This window comes from Delphinapterus leucas, chromosome 1 (assembly GCF_059928025.1).
Source record: "Delphinapterus leucas isolate spDelLeu-1000000601 "Yukka" chromosome 1, BTC_Dleu_Yukka2, whole genome shotgun sequence".
NCBI lineage: Eukaryota > Metazoa > Chordata > Mammalia > Artiodactyla > Monodontidae > Delphinapterus > Delphinapterus leucas.
In genome coordinates, this window is record NC_143129.1 from 116989009 (window position 1) to 117009621 (window position 20613).

General features: G+C 38.6%; 1 protein-coding gene across 6 annotated transcripts in view; it reads left to right on the top strand.

Annotated features, from left to right (window-relative positions):
• The first annotated feature begins 4316 nt into the window (after positions 1 to 4316).
• The window catches only part of TTLL7 (tubulin tyrosine ligase like 7), a 154266-nt gene continuing 137969 nt past the window's right edge, over positions 4317 to 20613 (top strand). For all 6 annotated transcript variants that reach the window (XR_002645650.3, XM_022580987.3, XM_022580986.3 and 3 more), the window contains exon 1: positions 4317 to 4461. The gene's annotated coding sequence lies outside the window, so the exon portion shown is untranslated. The remainder of the gene's footprint in view (positions 4462 to 20613) is intronic.

The following is a 20613-nucleotide window of genomic DNA, read 5'->3' on the forward strand; positions in this document are numbered from 1 at the left end:
CTGCAATGGTCACTTCTTGTTTCAGGGTTTCTATTCCGAGCACGGAAACCTAACGGTTACCCAATGTTCCACTGAAACAGTCCATAGAAAAGGGTACTGTGTTTCCACTAGGAGGACTCTCATTTAAATCCTCTTTGTGAGAAATGATTCATTTCCTTTTAAGTATGAGATTTGAAAATCGATTACAAAAAAAGAAAATAGATTTCCCATGGTAGACAAACATACGATGTGAAACTTGCTTTCTGTGTAGCAGGAGGCAGTAAAAGTATGTAGACAGTAACGTCATGTATTGGTTTGAGTTTGAAACCTGGCTTTGCTTTTTTCCAGCTGTGTTACCTTTGACAAATTAACCTTTAAGTATCTTCATCTAAAAAATGAGGATGAAAATAGTGCTTCATAGGATAATAGTACTTACTTTAAAAATAATAATGATTTAAAAAGTGTTAGCTAAAAGCAAATAAACAGAAATAATGATCTCAGGGCACCTGTAGGGTGGCCGCGGCTGTGGGAACTTGAAGTGGCATCTCGGTTCCCCGACCCCGGATTGAACCTGGATGGCGGCACTGCTTTGGGTCTCGGCCCCTTTGGGAAAGAATTTCAACAAAGAGATGGAAAATAGCCAAGCAGGTAAAGTGCTTATTAAGAGAGGAATACGTGCGGATAGACACATGGGTGGGCTCAGTAAGAGTTGCACCCTTGGGAAGTTTAGATCATTTATAAGGGGGCAGTCTTCCGGGTCTTTGTTTTCCTCTGGCCAATTGTCTTGCTTTGACCCTGTACCTGATTTGTCTCAGGGTCCTCCCTATGTGCACGTGCATCCTTTAGCCAAGATGGATTTCAACTTGAGGGTCTCTGGGAAGTTAGCAAAACTTATTGTGGTCTGGTGCCCCCTCTCCTGAGGAAACTTTCTGTGCATGTGTAATTTGGGGCGTCTCCCTGACCCCAACAATGAGAAAGATGTGACTTCCTTATCTTTTATCCAGGCAGGGCTTAGCCCCTCTCTGCCTCTGCCATTACTGTTATCTTAAAGTGTTCACAGGAGACAAAGTCCAGCTATTCATCCTATTCCTGTTGTTATTTCTATCTGAAGTATAAATAGGAGGCTAGTTGTAAATTCTACAACTGGAACCCATTTATCTCCTGCCTCAATTACGCTAGTAAATACTCTCCTCAGCAAGAGTAGCTTGGAAGGTTAATGTCACCATACACCTTAGTATGGGGCCAACACATAGTAGGTACTTAATATTCTTGAATCAAGTTTCAACATGGTGTGGCTCACACTGTACTTTTATCAAAGGCATTAAGTATTTTCTTTCTCTCTAGCTCTCTCTTTATTAATATAATTTTAAGTGTAATAGCATTTGAACATCCCCAGGTGATTCTGGTTTGTGAATACAAATGAATTCACCTTAATATCACTACCTAAATAAGTTTTATCAATCACCTCCCTCTACCCGGGCTCCACCACTTAGGACTGGAAATCTTCAGTTGTTTCTCTCAGATGCTCAGGAAGAATTCCACTCCTGTTCTACTGGTCTGTGCTCCTCATCAAGTTATCTTGACCCTGATTGGGCACTAGTGTTCTTTATGAGAATATGACTTCTCTGGGTAGAGCCCTTCCTTACTGGTGACAAGGTACACAGAGGTCTGTGGCAGATTGGGTTGAGAGAATGACCCTCTCTCCAGTTCTGTGCTGTACTTTGTCACCAGAGCCCAAAGTAATACTTCTTAAATCTGAAATCCCACAGTCATTTGCAAAAATGATTCCTCAGTCTCTGGCCCTAAGTTCTTTCCCCAAAGGGCTTAAAACCTTCAAAGACTCTGTGGGAGAGCAGGGAATGCAGGCACAACATCACTCCCTCCATTCCTTTCGACAGTTTCCCAAGGCCTCTGGCACAAAATTTCTCCATTCTTCTTTATTCAGAAACACATGCTCCAAGATCATCAATGTATACGAACAGATGGCTGGAGCTGTCGCCAAGTCCATCAGGTTTATAGATGATAAGGTTCTAAATCCCAGTTTGGTCTCAGGTGGCCCACCAAAGACCTTATGCTCCTTGCTTATATCTCTGTCAACCAGGCAGAGAATTCTAATTCAAAAGGCATCTTGTCTACCTCAGTTCTGTTGTCTCCTTTGAAAGTGAAACATCTGTCCGTGGAGAGAAGAATCACACATTTCTGAGGCAGAGGCCATCCTGGCCCTGAGTCACAGCTGCCTGGCTTCACTGGGGATCTAGTGCCCCGGCTTCTCAGCAACGTGGAGCTCAGGGCATTTCTGTTGCGCTGGTACTGATGTAACAAAAGTTAACAAAAGTTAACATCATAACAATGGCACAACATAAGGTTAACAATTTAATTTCTTAATTTTCAGAAAGCTTCTTTAAGGTGATATGAAAGTTGTTAATGCCCTGTTAACTTCTTTAAATTCTAGTAAGGTATATAAGGAGGTATATAATGACATTAGGCTCATTAAAAAACTCTTTCTCCTACCTGGGATTGGAAGAATGATAGCGTAAAGTGTAATAGAGTAACAATTGTTTAAGTGTTGTGTAAAGTGCCATATAGTGATTAACAAAAAAATAGTGAAGAATTCCTCCTCACCTTCACATGACTTTAATCATGAGTTTTTGAAATAGATGTTTTCAGTCTAGTTCTGCATGAAGTCCAGCTTCTTTCTGATCCTTATTCCTAATCTCAGGGTGACGTCCAACTTAGATACTGAAGTGTTCCTTTCTCCACAATGAAACCTAGCTTGCACAAGGGAAGGATAAACAAACTCATGTTCAAGTGCCAATCATGGGTGTGATAAGGCTTGGCCTGTGTTTCCCAGAGGCATTCTATTGGAAAGGCGTTAGTCAAAAACTCCAGGTTGCAATGCCTGGTCTGCCACTCATTCTATGATATGTGAACCCAGCACAACAAACTCTGAGGCCAGTTTCTCTTTTTTAAAAATAGCAGCTATATGGGGACTTCCCTGGCAGTCCCGTGGTTAAGACCGCATGCTTCCACTGCAGGGGCCACAGGTTGATCCCTGGTTGGGAAACTAAAATCCCTCATGCCCCGTGTTTGGTCCATAGCTGGTACTCAATTTATGTTAAACAGTCTTGTTAATTTACTCAAAAGAGAACAAAGCCTTAATCCAGAGAAAACGGCTTTTAACTGTGGAATTTCATATTGAGAAGAATCTGGTGGGCCTTTTTTTGGTCTCCCTTAAATCATATTTTATAGGTAGTTGCCAACTCTGTTTTTTTTTCTTTCTATAAGGAGAACAATACACTTGTCTCCATCTCCACCATGGTCTGACAGGAACTTGTTTCAGCCTGGTTGTGTCAGGGGCAGGGACCACAAAAGTGCTTTCACTAAAGTCTAAGGGATGTCACGTGTGGGGCGTCTCTTTCCAGTTACATAAAGTTCACTTCATATGAAGACACGATTCCCTCCCCATTCCCAAGACACTAATCTGTAAAATGGTGAACAATGACCCTCAAATAGTTGTGCATTTCTTTAATCATCTTGTATAGATCTATATGTTAAAGCGGTTTCCTAAATCTACATTTTCCATCTGCTGTGGTTCAACATTTGCGGAGGAAAGGAAAACGGATATCAAACTGTCGCTCACTTCTCCGTAACTACAAAGCACCTACAGGATGGGGGCACCACTTGATTTTATTTTCTAACTTTCAAGCTGGCTTTGGATAAATACCCTTTTATTTTTTGCTCCACAGAGATGCTTGGATAAAAGATCTAAGAGTCCCTTCAAGGGCTCCAGACGGCCCGCTCTGGTTTGGTGGTAATACATCAGTGGTGAGCTCTGCAGCAGGACTGGCGCCCCCGGGGCCCGCGCTGGAGCAGCAGGGGCACGGAGGCAGGGCTCCGGGCCAGCGCCCTTTCACATCTCCTTAGGAGGGGACACCGCCCAGGCGCCCGCGTTGCTAGGTCTTCTGTTTGCTGGCTTCTAAAAGAACCCAGAGCGGGACCAAAGCAAACCGGGAGGGGGGCCAGAAAAGCTAAAGCACCTTCTCAGTCGTCAGTAGGGAAAAGCGGACGCTCCTCGGTTGGCCCTTCCCGCCCGTAGCCGTCCCGGAGCGGGGCGGGGTGCTGAGGAGCCCCCTCGTCCTTGGTTCCTCCCAACCGTCGCCGGCCCCGGCGCCCTCGCTCCCGCTCCGCCGCGCACGTCGCGCACCCCCGGTCGCCGCCCGCGAATGGTTTGGCCCATCGGTAGCCACCACCCCTTTGGCAGCGACCCCTGTTCCAGCTGCTCCGGGTCGAGCGCCGGCGCCTAGAGCTGTGGCTGCCGCGGGCGGTGGGTGGGTGGGTGGGCGGGCGGAGGGGAGCAGCCGATATTCAGCGCGGGCTGCCGGGCCCGGGGCAGCTGCGGTGGGCAGCCGAGGTGCGCGGGAGCCGTGGAGGGACCGTCCGCAGCCCGGAGGCGAGGACCCGGGCTGGGATTTCCTTACCCCGGTGAGTACCTGCTGCCCCGATCCTCCCTGACCCCCTTTCCCTGTCCCCACGCCCCCGAGGTGTCGGCCCCCGCCCGGACGGTCACTGCTCCGGGGACACTGGCCCCCGCGAGAGCAGCGGCACGGGGAGCTGCTGCTGTTGGTGCTAATGATTCAGCACCATTCGCGCCCTGAGAGATTTGGGCAGAATGGGGGAGGGTGGGGGGGGGCGAGGTCAGTTGCTGCTCTCTCCTCAGCTTTTGGGTTCCAGATGAACGACCCCAGTGGGCGAGGTCGGGTGGGGGGAGCTGGGAGGCTCCCTGCTGGCTTGTTCTGTGATTCTGTCCTTTTCCCACATCACGGTACAGACCTCCGTGAGTGTGCGGTGCAGTATTCAGTGTGTCTTTTTCGCACAGGCGAGTGAAGTCTAGGGCCCTTTTCTACACCTGTCATTTTCTCTACTTCTTCCTCGGTTGGATGCCCAATTCGTGCCATCATTCATGCAACTTGACATCGCGTTGCATCCCCCGCTAACGTGTGAGAAAGATGCTGTATCCAAGCTGTCTTGTATTCAGAGTGGGTTTGATTGGTCTTGACATAGTAGGAAAAGATTTAAGGGAGGTAGGAAATAATACTTTCAGAGCCTAGGCACTTTATGTATACATACATATATATATATATATAAATAATTTCATTAAATCATGACAACAACTCAGAACCAAATGTACAAAGTGAAGAGCGGGGAAGTTAAATTACGTGCTCAAGGTCACAGCATAGGTATTTGGATATGAGATGCCCTGATTCCAAAGCCCACGAACGTTCCACTGTATTAAGGAGTTGTGTATCCAAGTGTGTCCAAGTTATATGTACAAGTATATGATTTATTACATATTAAACATAGTATTAATTTTCATAGAAGTAATCTCAAACAACAGCAACAACCTGTAAACTTCCTGTGTATGGAATTATCATTCTTTTAGTATAAAAGTAGGAGCATTCTTTGAATTATATGAAAAAATATACTATTTTCTTAGAAAGCATATGCCAAAATGTAGTATCTGGACCACACTGCATAGGAGAGCTAGGTCATAACAGGAGCTGTTCAAAATATTTTTGGCAGTGATAGATGGTGAATGCTTTGTGCTTTGGCATAGCAGGTGATAGCTCCATTTTACAGACGAAGGAACTGAAATACAGAGAAGGTTCAAGATTACACAGCTAGCTAGTGGTGGAATCTGGACAAGCATTGACTCTTACACAAAACATGTGTTGTAGCAAAGTGTAGCTCTGTATAGTGGGAAACTGTATTGATTTGTTTTTACCCTGCCCTTCAGAGTCAACAGTTATATTGACCTTGTATGCGCTTTCTATAAAAATAATGGATGCTAGGTTTTCCTTTGTTCCTTGCTTGGCCATTTGATTTGCTTTCATTTACGATTTATGTATTTTCTCTTAAGATATGCAACTCTTGTTGATGTTTCAGGAAGCAGGTTGCTATAGTACAAATGCTCATTATCTCCAAGTACTGGACTAGTATATGAGGGCAGATAGGATCATAGTCACCTTAGTCCATCATTTCTAAAGTATTTAACCATTTGCATTGGAGAATTCTTTTTTGAGTTGATGAGGATATTGATAGACTAAAGGGATAAAATGGAGGCACAAATTTACATTTGTTGTTCAGACAAGGCTGTTAAGAGAAGTAGGGTCTTGAGATGAGTCTTAAGTTTGATTTCTAGGAGGTCATTTCTTTTTGTTCTTTATATGGCTATAGACCATACCCTGACCTCAGTGAGGCCTCTTGTGGTCCAATCTGTTTAATCCCAAAGGAGACAGCAGAATTGGTATAAATGAATAAGCAAAAATACAATCCCACTGCTATTTAAAAAAAAAAGGAAAGTGCATGTTCTAGCGTTGGAGGGTCAGTAGGAGCATTTTAAAACAGATGCAGTACACTTTATTTAGATAACATCACTGAGTATGAATATAATACCAACTTGGCTTTGGAACTGTATTCTCTCTCTCTCTTCCCTTTGTGTGTGTGTGTGTGTGTGTGTGTGTGTGTGTGTTTGTCAAATGACTACTATCTGCAGACCATCTAAATTCTAAAAATCTAGCCGGGGAAACTAAAAGTCTAGCTGGGAAAATATTTACCTACGTATGAGCAATTAACCAAATAGGTAGAATTGGCTTAATACCGGAAAAATGTAGTGCAGACTTAAGTGCCATATGAACACCTTAAGAAGAAGGAGAAATAGTAATGGCTAGGGCCATAAGAGGATCAGGAAAGTCTTCATGGATGGAAGTGTATTAAATCACTCTCTGAGAGATGGGAAGGCTTTTAGTAGGAAAGAGAAAGCCAGAGGAAGAAGTTCAGCAGAGAAGTGGTCATGTACTGTTTGGATGCATGGTGACAAACTATGAAGAACCTTGCGTATCAGGCAGTGAAATCTGCTCCTTATTGGGTAATCATAGGGAACTAGTGTAGGTCACTGAGCAAGCCAAGTTTCTCTTTGGCTTGTCTTGCTCCATATTCCTTGTTCCAAGTGCCGTTTGAGAAAATGTTATATTTCCTGGGTACTAATATTAAAAGTACTAACCCAGAAAGTTTTCTATGCAAGTAAGATTTTTCCTCTTCCAAGGAGGTTTGCCTTTTTAAAAGCTTTCCCCCTTTCATTATAGTATTACAAACAATTTGGAAACTAAGAATATATTAAAAAAATCACCGTAATCTTACTAACTAAAGACAACCACTATTAACATACTGATGTGTTTCCTTCCACTCTTTTTTCCACACATAGTTTTAATCATGCTGTGTATATTACTTTTTATACATTTTTACTATAAATTTTATAACAGTAATTTTCACTTAATTACAATTTGACAGTGAACATTTAAAATGCCTACATAATTTTCCATGAGGTAGATGTGCCATAAATTCCTAATCACTCCTCATTGTCACTGTATTTTTTTTAAAAAATTTATTGCAGTATAATTGATTTACAATGTTGTGTTAGTTTCAGGTATACAGCAAAGTGAATCTGTTATACAAATACATAGTCACTGTATAATAAACAACACTGTGATGAACATCTTTGTTCATAAGCTCTTTTCTAAATTTTAGAAATTAGTTCCTTAGGATAGAGTCTCAGAAATAAAAGTTCTGGGTTAAAAGGTATGAGTTCTTGTTTGACTTTTTTTTTAAAAAATTGAGCTATAATTGGTATATAACATTTTATTAGTTTTGGGTATATAACGTAATGATTTAATACTTGTATATATTGCAAAATGATCACCACAGTAAGTCTAGTTAACATCCATTACTACACATAGTTACAGATTTTTTTTGTGATGCTGACTTTGACTAAATTTTATGCAAGTTTTAAAACTCTACTGGATTCTGTATGTTTTCTTTGGAGCATTAGCATATTAAGTACAGGATATTTGCATGTTAATAATTAATAACACTCCTGTCTGTGACTCCTCAGATTATACTATTTCAGGCAAACTTGTCTTTTGATTAGAAAGATTAGTTAAATCATGGATACTGGGAGAAAGGCAGGCAGTTGGGGCCACTGAAGAGAGAAGATGTAAATAATGGAGGACAGGTTTGGTGAGAGTGAGCAAGAGTTTGTAGCCAGAGAAGGGGCTTGTGTGATAGACTACTTTCTGGTACTGGTGTTGTATTTGTGGACGTCAACTCTCTCCTTTACCGTGCCCTTCCCTCAGGAATCCACCCCTATCCTCCACACAATATCTGTCTCTTTCAAACTCCTTCCACCCTTCTGTATCAGGTTCCCAGGCCTCAGCTGCAGTACCCCGGCAGTGCAAGGCTTATGAACTCACTATCGCGTTCTAATTTGGAGAATCCACATAGGTAAGCACAGGAATTCCAGACCTCTTTCAGTTCTCAGCAGAAACCCAGGTTACAAGGTGCAAGAGTGTCTGGTGGACATTGAAGACTCTCCCCCTCTCCCCCGTGTACATTGCCAGAGATGGCCTTTGAGAACAGCAGCCGCTGGGGAGTCGCCTAAGGTTTCCAACATCCCCTGCCGGCATTCGGGTGTCCCCTCCTCTCGTTCCCAGTATTTCTCGACCAGAGGAAATTCCCCTCATTGAGGAGAGACAGTGTGCTTCAGTGTCCCACCAGTTGTAGGGTTACATGACGCTACCTCCTTGGACAGGTACATTGGCCAGGCCTCTGCCTTGCTTCCCCAGGCTCTCACCTGGGTTTCCTCTGGATCCCACCCCCATTCTCCTTGGAATTTGAGGCCAGGGAGCCACTGAGGCAGGGAGGCCATGAAGTGTCTCTGAGAACCAGTGGAAGGGGAGTTAGGGATACAAAAGCGCCTCGAGGGCACAAGCAGTTAGCAGAGAGGCAGGCACTTGGAATATATCATCAGTTTGGGAAGATGTGAAAGGAAACAATGAAAACTGAAGCATCACTTTACAAACCAAAAATAGGCCCCGTCTTTTTAGGACCTGACAGATGATTTCTGGTGGAAATTGGGCACTGAGGTAGGCTGAGTAATATTCTGGGCAGAATTTGTTGTGTGCTTAGTTGGGACTTACTATTTAAAACAGTTTGCTTAAGCTATTAGAAGGTGGTAAGTCTATTTCCATTCCTCCCAGGCATTATTTGTCAAAGTTCAACTGGGCTTAGTCAACAGTTTTCCCTAGGGTTAAGTTAAAGCTAAAAACTTAAATTATTTATTATTATTATTTATTCTCCACTACCCTTATTTCGTTAGTTCCCATTTGACATTTACCTGACACGTTCCCACCCATGGTACACACGATAGTTGACAAAGCCAAGGTGTTGGGATTGTTTAGGCTCTGGGAGTTGAGTGATAAATCCAATTTTCTATTTTTTCTTTCACTTCTTACTTGTAAGCAACTAGTTGGCCTGTGTTTCTTTGACTTCTTTGAAGGTTTAGAGTTAGGTGGTCAAGTGGTCACTGCGTCTCCCCTGGGGCTGATTACTCCTTTTGAAATTGATGATATTTTTGGTCCAATGGGCATGCTGAACTGTCCACATTGTTTGGTTTTTCTAAATTGTGTTATGGCACCTGAGCTTCCAAACTTCTGTGTTATTTTTGTTCTGCGTAGCTATGTGAAATGGAACATTATGTTTGATAAAAGATTATTTTGAACATTTCTATCTCTTTTACCCACTACTTTGCAAAGTCTGAACTGGTGACACATCTAATTCAGCAAGGTGGCAGTAGCTTGTTTTCATAAAAATTCTCCTCCCTCCTCTGTGAGCTTATTTGCAGTGAAGTTGACTTTTTAAAGTAAAGTGAACATTTGTAGATTTGGAAGATGGATCAGCAGTAATCCAGGCAGCAGCTTCAAGATTATTTCTATGCTCTTTGCTGGATTAGAATTTTAGGGCTGTTTAGGTATACTTCTCATTTAAGGTAGTACTTTCTTTTGTAAGAGAAGAGAGCCCACTTAAAATTTGTGTAAAATCTAATTGATGTGATTCTAGTACTGTGTTTGACTGGCTTTGTGATATGAATGGTTGTATGTGTGGTGTATTGGTAGGAAAAGTTAGGAACTGTGGATTTAATTTGCATCATTGCATTTGATGGGAAGATTTTCATGTGTAATTTTGTCATTGCTATTATTTAAAATATATTTTTCCAGGTATTTAATAAATAAAATCTGAATTCATGTGTGACATTCATAGTGATTGCTGAAAAATCAGGACAGTAATTTTAGCACACGTCTCAGTTTATATTTAGAATCGGTCTGTCTGCAGTTACCCAAACAAATATGTGCTAGCTACTCTATGGAGAGGAAAGATAGAAATTGAACACTTTCTACAATCAGTTTAGTTCACATGAAACCAGATGGAGACATTTTCATTTAGCTGTAGGTTTGATCACATCCAAGATGATAATGTTGTATTTAATTACTTACATCTCTCAATCTAGAATCCTAAAGATTGACAGATATTACTTCCTCTGTTTTAATGATGTGAAAAATCGAGCTAGGCAGAGGGAAAAAAAAAAAAAAAACAGGCAAAATGCATGCCGAATCATCATAGGATTAGAAATTGGTCTACAGCTGCCCCTTTTATACTAATTTTGATAATAGGTGCTACTATTTACTGTTATATGTAAACAAGGGGATGACCTTCATTCATTTATTAGATAGTTTTAATGGTTTTACTACTTTTACAGTATTTTGAGAAAAAAAAAAGACTCGTCAAATCCATTGAATACTTTTTCCTAATCTCTGATGTCTACTTTAGTCCATGTCAGTTTCACCCTTAGTCAACACACACATACTTCAATCCATTATTTTTGGAAAATTTAAACAAGTTATTTCTGGAATTTGCTGCAAAAATTAAAGGAAAACATACATTTTAATATTCAGGAAAGTTTTAAAGGGAGGGATCAGTGCTTCTTAAAATCAAGTGGACTATACATATGTGGAAAACTTTTTCACTTGTCAGAAATCAGTGCCAAATGGGCATTTCTGGCAGAAAGAAAAGTTTGCTGCTACATATGTTAGGAGGTTGTCATTTTGGAATAGGAGGCATTTTCTCTTTTAAAAATGTATCTTGGGGCTTCCCTGATGGCGCAGTGGTTGAGAGTCCGCCTGCCAATACAGGGGACACGGGTTCGTGCCCCGGTCCGGGAAGATCCCACATACCGCGGAGCGGCTGGGCCCGTGAGCCTGCACGGCTCAGGAGCCTGTGCTCCGCAACGGGAGAGACCACAACAGTGAGAGGCCTGCGTACTGCAAAAAACAAAAACAAAAACAAACAAACAAATGTATCTTGGGTATGTGTTGAGAGCTATTTTCATCCTTGACTAAGGAATTAAAAGTTAAATGTATTTTTCATTAGTTATAATATGGCCTATTTACTTCCTTAATGTGCTTGAAAGCATATCTGTGAATTTTGTTTTTGAATTCATAAGGAACCAGAATAATAAATATAGGATGAAGTGAAGGTCCTAAAGTATAGCTTCTACTGAGAACAAAATTAAACAAATACACTCAGCAATACCTATGAATATAGATATTTAGATCTCCAAGTAAAATTACATAATAGTAATCCAAGAGTTTTTCTCCCCTTGGTATAACTATACATATTATGGTAATATGCAAGTGATATTCATGTTTTCTGGAAGAAAAGAGTCCAGAGTAGTGTAAAAATACTGTGATTTATGTAATTATTTGGGTGATTTCTGATATTTTGTAGGCATTCCACAAATGCAACAATTTTTTCTTTCAGTTAACGTTTTGTATTTTTTATCGTGATAAAAACACATAACATAAAATTTACCATGTTAACCATTTTTAAGTGTATGGTTCAGTAGTGTTAAATATATTTACATTGTTGTGAAATAGATCCCTAGATCTTTCTCATCTTGCAAATCTGAAATTTTATACCCATTAAACAACAACTCCCCTTTCCCCTTCCCCCAGGTCTCTGGTAACCACCATTCTACTTTCTGTTTCTATGAGTTTTAGTAGTTTAGATACCTTAATATAAATGGAATCATACAGTATTTGTCTTTTTGTGACTGGTTTATTTCACTTAATAAAATGCCCTAAGGTTTATCCATGTTGTAGCATATGACAGGATTTCCTTCCTTTTTAAAGCCAAGTAATATTCCATTGTATATACACCACATTTTGTTTATCCATTCATCTGTTGATGTATATTTGGGTTGCTTCCACATCTTTGCTATTGAGAATAGTGCCGTTATGAACATAGGTGTGCAAATATCTCTCCAATACCCTGCTTTCAGTTCTTTTTGATATATAGCTAGAAATGGGATTGTTGTTATATCATCTTTGGAGAAATGTCTATGCAAGTCCTTTCCCCATTTTTACTCTAAACCAGTCAAACAACTGTTTTTTTGTTTTTGTTTTTTTTTTGCGGTACGCGGGCCTCTCACTGTTGTGGCCTCTGCCGTTGCGGAGCACAGGCTCCTGACGTGCAGGCTCAGCGGCCATGGCTCACGGGCCCAAACACTCCGCGGCATGTGGGATCTTCCCGGACCGGGGCATGAACCCGTGTCCCCTGCATCGGCAGGCGGACTCTCAACCACTGCGCCACCAAAGAAGTCCCTTTCCCCATTTTTAAATCTGGTTATTTGATTTTTTGTTGTTGAGTTGTTGGAATTCTTTATATCAGATAAGTGATTTTCTCCCACTCCATAGGTTGCCTTTTCACTCTATTGATTGTGTTCTTTGATGTACACAAAAATTTTGTTTAATGTAGTCCCATTTGTGTAGTTTTGCTTTTATTGCCTGTGTAGCAATGATTACTTTTAGCAGTTTAAAAATGTATTGATAGAATTGTTTCAAGTTGCTGTTTATTATTTTCCTCTTTATTCTTTGAAGTCCATGAGATTTTTTGAGACTTTGCAATTATGATGCCCGGTGTAGTTATTTAACAAATTAAACTTAATTTTGATTAACTTTTTCTTTTTGGAAGATCCATTTTTTAATCTGTTTAATGAAGAATTTTGTTGCTATAACTTAACTAATATGTTAATAGGAATTATGTTAATCCTGTACATTAATTTAGGGAGAATTAATATTTTTAAAAAATTAATTAATTAATTTTTGGCTGCATTGGGTCTTTGTTGCTGTGCGTTGGCTTTCTCTAGTTGTGGCAAGCAGGGGCTACTCTTTGTTGCAGTGCTAGGGCTTCTCATTGCAGTGGCTTCTCTTGTTGTGGAGCATGGGCTCTAGGCACGCCGGCTTCAGTAGTTGTGGCACGGGGGTATGGTAGTCGTGGCCCGTGGGCTTAGTTGCTCCATGGTATGTGGGGTCTTCCCAGACCAGGGCTTGAACCCATGTCCCCTGCATTGGCAGGCAGATTCTTAACCACTGCACCACCAGGGAAGTCCAGAATTAACATCTTTACTACATTGATTCTTCCAATCTGTGAACATGATATGTGTCTCCAGGTATTTACATCTCCCTTGATTTCTTTTATCAAAATATCATAATTTTAATTACACATATCTTGCACATGTTTTGCTAGATTTATACTTAAGTATTTCATATTCTTTGGGGCAACTGTAAATGATACTGCATTAAAAAATTTTTGTTTCCATTTCTTTGCTGTCAATATATAGAAATGCAATTGGTTTTTGTGTTGGTCCTGTACCCTGAAACCTCATTGAACTCACATTTTGGATCTAGGACTGTAGGTCCTTTGATTTTTTTTTTAAATGTAGACAGTCGTGTCATTTGCAAACTGAAACAATTTCTTTTCAGTCTGTATGCCTTTAATTTATTTTTCTTGCCTTGTTGCAATGGCTAGAACTTCTAGTATTGTGCTAAATAATTTGAATGGTGAGAGTGGACGTCCTTGTCTTCTTCCCAATATTAGAGAAAAATTATTCTGTCTTTTACAATTAAGTATGATGTTAGCTGTATGTTTTTTTGTAGATGTTCTTTATTAGGTTGAGGTGGTTCCCCCCTCTGTTCCTAGTGTACTGCGACTTTTTATCTTGAATGGATATCAAATTACATCAAATGCTTTTTCTGCAACAATTGTTATGGACATATGATTTTTCCCTTAGCCTATTGATATGGTGGATTATATTGATTAATTTTTTTAATATTGAATCAGCCTTGCATACATGGAATAAATCCCATTTGGTCATGTATACATGACACACACATACATACACACATACAAACACACATACATATACATGCTTATTGTAGTATTCAATTTGCCAACATTGTTAAATATTTTTTGCTATTAATTTCAGGAGAGATATTGGTTGTAGTTTCCTTTTTGTTGTGCTTCCTTTATTTGGTTTTGGTTGTTAGAATATTACTGGCCTCATGTGGTACTAAGAAACTACCACTTGTTGAGTTTGGGTGTTGTATTAAATTCAAATATCTATAATAACCTGAGAAGGGTATTAAAATACTCCTTTTTCCAACTACATATCTCTGTGAGGCCAATTTTTTCCATATATTTCAACCAGAAGAACTTATCAAAATGAATGCAGAAAGAGGTATGAGAATCTATTTTCTTGAAGAAAGATATTAGAGGAATTTGAAAGAGTACAAAACTATGTTACTCATTCCTTTTTAAAAAAACTATAGTTATTTTTTAATACAGTATGTTTTTGTTAACATGTAATGGTTTTATTATTGTTATTTTAAAATGAATGAATAAGTATTTTAAACATTTATCAGTTTTACTTTCTAATAAGGTGAATATTGATAGATATGACCCACAAAAACAAAGCTCAACAAAACTGAAAGAGCATAAAGAGTTCCAGCACCAAAAGTTTGAGAAGCACTACTAAGATGACCAAGGCAAGGAGAAAAGTGAAGCCAGAGTCATGGGTATATGCATCTCACACTTGGCATTGGTTTAAACAAGTTGTTACACGTGCACATTTTCCTCTTTCTCCGCTAGTATTTTTATTTCACAAAAAGATGCTTTTTCCTCCACATCAATTCATTGATATGTATGCTAATCTCTTAGGAAAAAATACGATAAATAGACCAATAGAAGTCCATAATGTAATCTTTACAAAATGAAATCCCTCAAAATTATCTCCACCCTAACTTTAACAAATGTCTTATATAGACATATAACTATATTTTAAGTTACAAATTATAAAAGAAATATTAATTCAGTTATAACTTATGCAAGGATGAAGTAATTTAGAATGTTTTACCAAGAATTGACTAAAAGATAGTACAAGAAATATTTACATTACTGTCTTTTGATTTTGATTATTGTAAATGGCTTTTCTTTTGTATTTTTCCCTGGTACTTCATTGAAGTATAATTTGTATGTAGTAAAATGTACACCTTGTAGATTTTTTATAAGATTTTGGTAATACCATTTGAAGATACCTAGTTTGTAATAGAATGAACATGCAAGATGAGATGATAAAAAAATCTTAGGGGTCTTCCCTGGTGGCGCAGTGGTTGAGAGTCCGCCTGCTGATGCGGGGGACACGGGTGCGTGCCACGGTCCGGGAGAATCCCACATGCCACGGAGCGGCTGGGCCCGTGAGCCATGGCCGCTGAGCCTGCGAGTCCGGAGCCTGTGCTCTGCAGCGGGAGGGGTCACAACAGTGAGAGGCCCAAGTACCGCAAAAAAAATAAATAAATAAATAAAAAAAATCTTAGAATATCAGTGAGGGAAAAAATAAGATGAAATGAGCTAGGGGAGACATTAGCTCACAAAATCCATGTTACGAAACCCTGCATGTTTATTAGAGCTGGACACGCTTTTTTTTTTAAACATCTTTATTGGAGTATAATTGCTTTACAGTGTTGTGTTAGTTTCTGCTGTATAACAACGTGAATCAACTATATGCATACATATCTCACCATATCCCCTCCCTCTTGCATCTCCCTCCCACCCTCCTTATCCCACCCCTCTAGGTGGTCGCAAAGCACTGAGAGCTGGGCACACATTTAATTCAAGTTTTCTAACTTCCAGGCAAAAAGGGACATACATAGAAAGTTTAATGATTAATTGAAAAACTAATCAAAGAGAAAAACAAACCAATTGCCTAAGAGGAACAAAGTTGTTGCTATGTAGAATCCAAAGTGAAATTTATGCTACAGTTTCTTTTAAAGTGAATTCAGTATAGTGTAATGCAAAATGTCTTCAACATCCTTACAGTGGAATTCAGTAGGATATTTTGGGCTATTTTTTATAATGTCCTTCAATGGGCCCATGATGTGGATCTGTGTTTTGGGGGGAAGTAACCTCCAAAGATCTGATTATTTTCTTCTCTAACATGAGAATAATATCTACCTTGAGAGCATTGTGATATAGGTGAAGATTGTAGTCTGTGCTCAATAAATGATAACTATTCTTCTGTTATAGGGTGGCTCTGACCAACAGTGTAGTGTGGTCCAGGTATGTAGCTCTCTGATGATCTAGCTTAATCTAGGAATGGATGTTACAGTATCTCAAAGAAAATTCTGCATATCTTTTAGGAATTCCTTCATACATATTATTATTCTTAGCTGAGATGTTAAGGAGCAATCTGTTTGAGGTTTTGCTCCCTAAGAATTACCTGCTATTATTTCTTTTCAGTCAAGTAAAGAATTCCATGATTTGAGAGTCAGCTGGACCGAGTAATAGGAGGACTTTACCAAATATATGTAGCTAAATAGAAGGCCACAGCTCCTCTGCAGCAAATGGGCTAAAGTAATGATCTTAGACAGGTTTAAATCTCCTCCAAAATCAATTTTGCATTTGTTCCAACACACAGAAGAGTAGGTGTTGGAAGTCCTAAATTTATGACATGGAATGTGGCTCCAAATGCCCATTTCAGCTAGAACAGTTTTAGGTAGAGATAAAATAGTTGGAATTACCACTTCCGCCTCTCTTGCAGAGAAGTGTAATTTTTTTCTTCAGACCAAAATATTTTTTCTGGAGTGTTTTTTAAACCATCAGTTAAGTTTCTATCGAGAGAAAGTGAAAACAAAATTGTTGGGGTTTGGAAAATTCTCACCTAGCAAAAGTTGAATTAGGCCTCAGACTTTTTTGAATAGAGGAGTAAAATTAGTTTGTAGTAATTGCATGAGCATTTTAGGTTGGTTTGCTTCCTTAGCAGTAGTCTTTTAAAGTCAGCTATCAGATCAACGTAATGGGTATTTGATTTTTAAAAATCTTTTGAGCATTTGAGTCTAATTTTCTTTCATTAGTAATCCCTTGTGAATTTGCCTTAAGTAAGTCCTACAATCTGTACACATTTTCCACATCATTTAAAGCCTTCTGGGGCTGCCCACGGTGGACTAACTCAGATTCACTGTGATGTCTGCAGGCAGCTGAAGCTAGAGCACGGGCTCCTCTCTGCTTCCCAGGGCCCACAAGAGAAAGGAGGGCCCATCCTTCTTGTCCAGACTAAATCAGTGGGAAGGTCATGATCTTAGGTTTGGAGTCAGTTAGGTACTTTTAACATGTGCTAAAGAATGAATTAGACTCAATTATATATCCTAGCCTCAATGATTGTTTTCAAATTCTAAGCAACTAATTTGATTATAACGTAGCCAAATTTCCATCATATTAGAAATTTTTATTTTCCTCACTGCCAGATTAGAGTTTTGGGGTTTAAATAAATGCTTATTTATTTGTAACATATAAAAATAACATAATCTATTATTAATTATAAATGATTATTAATATATAGTATTATATGTTATAATAATATAATAAACTATAATTCTCATTCAGTTTTCCTTTTCCAAATACCAAAACACCTCTTGCTTTATTGGAAACTCTTCTGTATAATTTGATTTAATTTTGATTTAAACTGATCCTTAAAAAATGAGTCATACAATGTGTTACAAAAATCAGTTATAAAATTATAAAAATATTTAATTATTAGATTTATGCTACCTATTTATTAGTCTTGCTTTCATGGTTGAGATTTGCAGTTTCTCATAGGAAAACTAGATGAATGTTTAATTTTTGGCAAAGAGCAATTCTTCTCTATATTATGGAAAATCTGCAGGATGTCATTCTAGAGGGTAAATAAGAGGGCTACCGTTTTCCCTCCCCTCTCCTCCCCTCCCCTCCCCTCCCCTCCCCTCCCCTCCCTTCCCCTCTCCTCTCCTTTCCTCTCCTCTCCTTTCCTTTCCTTTCTTTCTATGACTATAATTTATCTGTCTCATTTGAGTTTTGGATGTGGTTCTGGTTTAGGGTCCCTTAGTCCATCTCCTCTAATTAGTGGATTCTGGTCTGTGAGGAGCCAGATAAATGGACTGGGAAGCTGAGAAAGAAAAGCTTCTCTGGTGCATATAGTCCCCAGGGCACATTTGTAACTCAATCTCTATGACTGGTGTCTGCATCATTTTTATCCTAATGGTCTTCTTAAGCAGTTGTCTCAGATTGTATAATATAATAGATGAAGGGTTATTATTTTAACTCTAAACTGTTTAGGTATATATTTGGTAGGTGAGATAGTTGTTATATAAATTCTAATGGACTAAAATGAGGAAAATAGGAAATTCATTTTTTTTGTTATAGGTTACCTCCAGGTTATAAAGTACAAGCTAAATACTTAGCATAGTATAGGTGAAATAGTCACATAACTTGTTAATGAAATTACGTGAAACAGGAAAACGTTACTGTATTCTAAAAAACATACTTAAATTGTCCAATCTTGGGATCACAGTATAGCTCTGCAAATTATTACTTTTACCTCCCCTCTGCCCTTTTCTGGCCCAAAGGAACTACATTTAAATTGAAATTCAAATGTAGCGAGCTCAGAGTTTTGTCTACTTCCAGTCCTTCTGTCTGTGCTCCGAGAGGAAATACTTGGCTTATGACCATTACTTTACCCTCTTTGGACATCATCAGAACTGTAGGTGCTTCAGCCTGCTTCTTCCTGAGATGAATCAGCGATGCTGTCTGCCAGTCTGCTCCAGCCATGGCTAGCTGTTCATTCTAATAGTTGGGCCCATAATGTTCCGTGAAGCTGCATAAAGTAGAAGGTAATAAAGCCATTTGATTTGGGCCAAAAATTTGAAACCAAAGAATGGTATGTGATTTTCTTCTTCACATTTTAAGATTGCAAAGGTTTGTAACTAGAAATTTTGAAGGTTAACTTTGCAGAAAGACTGGCAGAATTTTTCACATGGATTCCTAAAATAGATTTTTAGGGAGTATGCTTTCTGGCATTCTTCCAATTTTAATTCTCATTTATATCCTATTATAATTTAAAATTACTTTCTTCTAATGCTAAATAAATTTGAGTTCTGTTTTATTTAAATTTCTGTAGTTTCTATTAACTGCTTACTAGATATGGTGAATGATATCTGTTAAATGTCTTAATTATTCAGATCACTGTGATAATATTGGACTTTTGACTGGTCAGGGATATAAGATATTAAAACCTCATATTTGTATATATATTTATATATATAAAATGTATATTTTTAAAATACTTTCTTTGAATAATCAAATAGTGCCAGTATTTCAATGAAGTTAAGAAATGTGAAAGACATGATAAAATACCTTTATTTAGATGAACATAGATGATAAAAAGAGTTTGGTGGAGTTAAGAATTTAAGATTAAGAGAGAATAAATCATTATTTGTTTCGTTTTGATTTGCCTTTTAGTAAAAATGTTTTTTTTTCCCCGTTACCATTTGTAAAATGGAAACAAAACATAACCTATTTAGTGTATTTTGTTTGGTAAGTGTTCAGTAAATCTGTTTAATTAAAACCAAGTATGAAAACAGAAATTGGAAGTCTATTTAGTATTAAAATAGATAAGAGAGTAGGCTGGCATAAACAATGTAGGCTAATGCAATAGAGATACCTTCAAAGTTTGGCTTCCTGCTTCTTTGATGTAATCCTTGGCAGAGAAAGGATATCATGTAGACTAGGTGTCGATAAGCCAGATATTAAAGTAACTATATTTGTGATTACTTAGAAAGATGGAAGATGTGATTCATTCTTAACTTTTATTTTGTATCACCAAAATTTCATGAGTAAAATAATGCAGAGTTGCTGTAACCTAATTAAAAAAAACCCAAATAAACACATTAAGCTCTACTATGTATCAGGCTCTGTGTTTTGTTCATATTGCTCAGAATGAGAGACACTGCCTTTTCCAGTAAAGAACTTTAAATCAAATACTTTAAAAATATGATACAATGTGGTAGATTATGTAACAGTGTTCATGGGAAGGACAGACCATTCTGCCTAAGAGATAGAAGGAAAAGAAAGGGCATCTAAGCTGTGCTTGAATGTTGGGTGGTGAAGGAGAACATTCCAGGATTAGAGAAAAACACAGGTTAAATGCATGCAAATTAGAAAATGAATACCATTTTCAGGATCGTCTTTTTATCTCATGCTTTTATCTCTAGCTAGAATATTTTTCAAACATATTTGGCTGCAACTCATGGTAAGAAGAAATAACAATTTATTTCTTGCCATAGTATACATACACCCAAACACACCCATGCGTTTCCCCCTGCCCCCCACCAGAAAGAAAAATGTCAAGACTCAGTACTTACTTTTCCTCCTACATGCAATGCAGTCTGTCTCTCTTATATTTTCATCTATTCTATTCTTTCATTTAAAAATGCTGATTGAATCTCACTAAATTGATTTCATGACCCTCTATAGGTCACGGTCTGTATTTAAAAAACAAATAAGCAAAACCTGTACTAGAGTTCAGAATTCATAGGG